Source organism: Temnothorax americanus, unplaced genomic scaffold (genome assembly GCF_048541705.1).
Source record: "Temnothorax americanus isolate GAGA-0224 unplaced genomic scaffold, ASM4854170v1 Scaffold107, whole genome shotgun sequence".
Classification (NCBI taxonomy): Eukaryota; Metazoa; Arthropoda; class Insecta; order Hymenoptera; family Formicidae; genus Temnothorax; species Temnothorax americanus.
The window spans coordinates 34733-40000 of NW_027509239.1; the positions used below are offsets into that span (position 1 = coordinate 34733).

The 5268-nt window shown below is 34.0% G+C and overlaps 1 long non-coding RNA gene across 1 annotated transcript; it reads left to right on the top strand.

Moving 5' to 3' along the window:
- Nucleotides 1-434: 434 nt before the first annotated feature.
- LOC143904543 (uncharacterized) lies at nucleotides 435-1518 on the top strand. The gene is made up of 3 exons (XR_013258947.1): nucleotides 435-592; nucleotides 716-939; nucleotides 1150-1518. It is a non-coding gene; the product is annotated as an uncharacterized LOC143904543 (long non-coding RNA).
- The last annotated feature ends 3750 nt before the right edge of the window (nucleotides 1519-5268 follow it).

Genomic DNA, 5268 nt, shown 5'->3' on the forward strand with positions numbered 1-5268 from the left:
CAACGCGGATACAGTATACTCCATCAAATTTCGGAGCTGTTTAATCACATTGAAAAAAAAGCTTTTACACATACTCTTCGATTACTTTATTATTTAATAAAAGTGGCAGTATAATATTATAGATCCAAACATCATGTTGATGGTTATTATGAAGTATATCTTATATGCAAGCCAGGGTACATACATAGGCTGCGTTAAGTACTGGCAGTGAATATCGAAACGCAGCCGTACATACATACACGATAATAGCGGATTCCGCTTTTCCGTTCAAACGTGCGGGACTCAACTCGCGGAAACGCGGAATCTAGTTACTATTCTGTTCCGCGCTTCCGCGTTTCCGCGTTTCCGCGCTCCATGTAATGGCACCCTGAAGCCAGCGTCGTTCTTAACAAAGAGGATCAGATAGATTGGAAGCTGGCCGTGTCTAGCCGTGTCCGCGATTCGCGCCATCTAGTAGTTCGGAGACGCACTACGTGCTAATCCTCTCTCTCACAAAACTTTGCTCTTTCACTCTCTCTCACTCTGCAAGATAACCTTCACTTTAACCGTTGCGCTTTGTCGTTGGCAGCAAGTTGGCAGAAAATTATATTGGGTATTTATTTAGAATAAGTTTTTGGAAATTATTAGAATTGTTATGATTTTGAACCAATGAATTATGATTCTATAGTATTGTATGATATATATTGGAATTCTCTAATAAAAAATTGATTTACAGGCGAAAGAAATGGCAGGAATTTGCTGGTGTGCAAGGGGATCCTCCAAATCATCTCCGTATTTGTTCGGATCATTTTGAGTCACAATGTATCAGGAAAAAGTACCCAAGGCCGCTACTTGTTCGTGGAGCGATACCTACCATTAAACCTCATCGCAAGTCTCCATCACCACCAGTTATCAAATATCACAAGGACAAAGTGGAGATTTATCGATCGGCCCTTGAAGGTAATTTAAGTAGAAAATATTTATTTTTGAAGTCCATTAACGATCTTGGAGTTTTCTGAAATTAATAATTAGCTTATAATCCAGAAACACGTTGCCGTCAATTTATTGACAATTTGTCATTGAGGCCCAAAATTTTTAATGCCTCAGGCAAAATTATTTTCTGGAAAGCTCCTGCTTACTTTTCTCCACAATAAAACTTATATTTTATAGGAGATTGTTTCCATCCATCGAAGAGAGTGGTTTTGGATATACAAAAAGCAACTGTAGAACAACCAGCAACAATTAACATTGAAACTAACGATAACATCAAGATTGTGCTATCAGGTAAAAAAATATAATGGTAAAAAGTGAAAAAGAATGTTGAATTTTCTATCAGCTGTCTTAAATCCGATAATTGTACATAGAATCTCATCCACTGATTTCCACATTCCGATAATTGTACATAGAATGTTATCCATTGATTTCTACATTAATAAGTTTCGTTTATATTTTACAAATATGTTCAATTTTGAAGCACATTGACGAATAACACGTTATTTTTTATATATTGAAAATAAAGCTGGTCGTGATGTAATAAAATCATGTGTTTAATATCTTATTTCCACTATCTATCGTTACAAATTGATTATTTTTTCGCTATTTAGATGGGGAAGAAGATGAAAAAGACCTAGCTCAAGTAAATCTATCATTCTCGCACAGCTCTATCCATTTCACATCCATTCCACAAGCGCCAACTGTTTCATCGACGTCAATAGAGAAAAACACATCGATGTCTTTGGAAGTAACTTCCCCATTATCAGAGTCTACTTCCAAACCGATGAAAACATTTTCCACTGAAAATTTAGAAGTCTCAGAAGTCTTCACTCCTGACACGTTAACACAGTTGCCAGAACGGGATTCAGATTTACGAACGCCAGCAATACATTTAGAATTAGCGTCACCTTCAGCCAGTATAACCCTCACACGAAGAAAAATTTCGACCAAGCATATACCGATACATTTAAAATCACACTCACCGTAAAAAAGAATCACTTTCACACCGACTAAAACATTTTCGAATCAAACACTTAAATCCTCGAAATTATTTACGCCAAAACGTATCTTAAATGAAACGTCAACATCATCACCAAAAGCTTCCTCAAATTTGACCCCTAAGTCTTTACGACTTAATGCTCAAGAACGAAAGATAAAAGCTTTACGTTCTAAAATTTATCGATTACAGCATAAAAGAAAGACTATTCCAAAGAAGTCAGTAGAAATTGAAACAATAATTACGCAATCCGCTAGACACTTATCAAAAACTGCGCAAACATTATTCGCAACTCACTTACGTTTATCGTGTGTCAAAAATTCACGAAAAAGATATAGCGACGAGTTTAAAGATCTCGCATTATCTATTCTGTATCATTCGCCAAAAGCTTATAGATTTCTGAAAAAAATTATTAATCTGCCATCAGAGAGAACGCTCAGAGAATACCAAAAAAATGTTCAATTTACGTGGAAATTAATGAAACAGTTTTGTTGCAATTGAAAAATAACTTCGCTAACGCGTCAAGAAAAGATAAATTAGTATCACTTTTGTTTGATGAAATTAATCTAACTTCCGAAGTTCATTATGATCCACATTCCGATTCTTTCAAAGAATTAGCAGATGATGGCGTAACACGTGACCCAGTAGAAGCAGCATCGGCTTTGGTAGTGATGATAACGTGGATTAACAAAAAAATAAAACAAACAATAGGATATGTTTTCTTAGGAAAAACAGGCAACACAATAAAGACGCATAACATCGTTAAATACGCATTAGAGAAAGTCAGTAGTACTGGTCTAATAGTTAAGTCAGTCGTTTGCGATCAAGGTCCTAGGAATAAAAGTTTACCAAGAGCATTGGGGGTTACTAATGAAGAAAAGCCATTCTTTTTTATAAAAGGTATACCGGACAAGATTTTTTTCTATTTGATCCTCCTCATTTATTAAAATCTCTCAGAAATAATGTAGAACAGAAAAAATTGAGTTACCGAGGCGGAACTGTTGATTGGAATGAAATTAAGAAAGTATATGCATTAAGTCAGGAAAGCTCTTTAAATTTAATACCGAAAATTTCAGACCGTCATTTTGAACTGGGCAACTTTTCAAAAATGAGCGTTTCTCTGGCCGCGCAAGTCTTTTCGGAATCCATGTACACAGCTCACCTAGTTTACAAACTTATTTTTCCAGAGAAATTTGAGAACACAAATGACATGACTTTTGAATTCGTTCACGACGTAGATAAATTATTCGACTCATTAAATTCAGTACTACTAAAGAAAACTGTGGGTAATAAATTAAATTATGCTATCAGCAGTACTTCGGAGCATAAAAATTTTTTTAATGAAATATTAAACAATTTTAAAACAATAAAGTTTGAGGGCCAAAAGCCAGACTGTATTAAAGGTTTTCTCATAACAATTAACAGTGTCCTCCAACTGGCCGATGATCTCCAGCTCAATTATGGTATTGAAAATCTCAAAACTCGTCGATTATGTCAGGACCCGTTAGAAAACTTATTTGCTGTTATCAGGCAGCAACATGGTTGTAACTTATATCCTTCGCCAACGCAATTCGAAAATGGAATTCGGCAAGTTTATATTACTCAATTAACGAAAATCTCTAACATTACTAATTGCGAAGCTGATATGACAATCAGTTTGCCAATTAATTAAGTAACTTTGTAATGCAGATTCAGTCCAAAACGGCATCGCCAGACGCAGAAACTGAATTACCAATTCTTATTGGAATTGATGATGATAAGGCAGAGTTAGAAATAAAAGAATCAGATATTATAAATAAAATGAGGGAGTCAAATACTGGAAAATTAAAAAAGGAAAATATTGATGTTGGAGTAAAGGCTGCAGAATCAAATAAAGTCGATGAAGAATCAGACACTAAAATTTTTACTGAAAAATCATCAATATATTACATAAGCGGTTTTTTGGCGAACAAATTCTTGAAATTTTACAATTGTCAAACTTGTAATAGTATTCTTGTGCAAAAGACTGTGAATCATTATGAACACCATAAACTATTCACTATGGCGAAACAAATATGAAAATACCAAGAACCTGAAATACGTAAATGACAATATTTTCAAAAATATCCAAGCATGGGAGAAAGAATTTCAATCGGTTATTATTAGAAGTAAGCTGCGCTTAAAAAATATTTCCAAAACTTTGATCATTACGTTATTGAAAAAAAAACGTCTGTCCATTGCAATTATGTTCTCCAAAAGGCAAGAAGAAACTTTATCAGTTTGTTTGTGAAAATTCGTTGCCATTGGAAAGCACGATTTATTAGACGAATTTTGAAAAAGGGTGGCACTTTAGTAGTAAAAAAGACTAAAGAGAGGGAACCAAAGAAAAAACGACCAAACATTGAAGAGTCTAAACCAAAGCAAATAAATAAAAAAATGAAAAAATTTACTGCACTCGTTAGAATGTAGAGTTTTTGAGAGTTATAATTCGTTATAAGAGGTTCAAATTCTATATTTTCATATTTTACTCTATTTTTATATTCTATATAATATATATATATATATATATATATATATATATATATATGATACACAATAGAAATAATTGAAAAGTAATTAGAGATGAATGCATTCGTATTGTTTTATTATAAAAAATAAAATTGCGTTCAGGTATTTTATGTATATGTATAACCGTATCGTATATAATTATATTGTATAATCAGAACCGCTTGCCACCAGTGTCGAAAAAGTGAAAGTGACGTTTCTGATTATGACGTCATCATATAAGACGTCGGCGTTAGAAGTATATACGTATTCGTTTCTTAAAAATAAATTTTCACATTTGGACTTTGCGTCGCAATATCTCCGCTCGTAGGGCACGCAGCGGAATATTATGAGATAAACCCCCCCCCCCCCTAATTGGACCTCAAGCTATCGATCAAGCCTACTTAAAACTTGATCCGTTCACTCATCGTTATCGAGATCTCAACATCTCGGGTACTCGCAACCCGTCCTGTCGCGTAAAAGAGTCACGGTCTTAATAATTTATTAAAGGATACATTTTTAAATTGGGGTCCGTTATATGGAAAAACATGCCAATTTTGTGCAGGAAATCTAGTATTTAGAAATGAATTAACGTTGACGAAAGAAATAGTTATCATTCATTTAATTTTGTTCTCGTCACAGGATAATAAATTAGTGAAAATACCACAGACATTTAATTTAACTGGCATATCAACAACTAAGATATCGATAGCGAAACAGCAGTATAAAGTAATGAATACTATATTTCATCAGGGTACATCTATTGAAGATGGTCA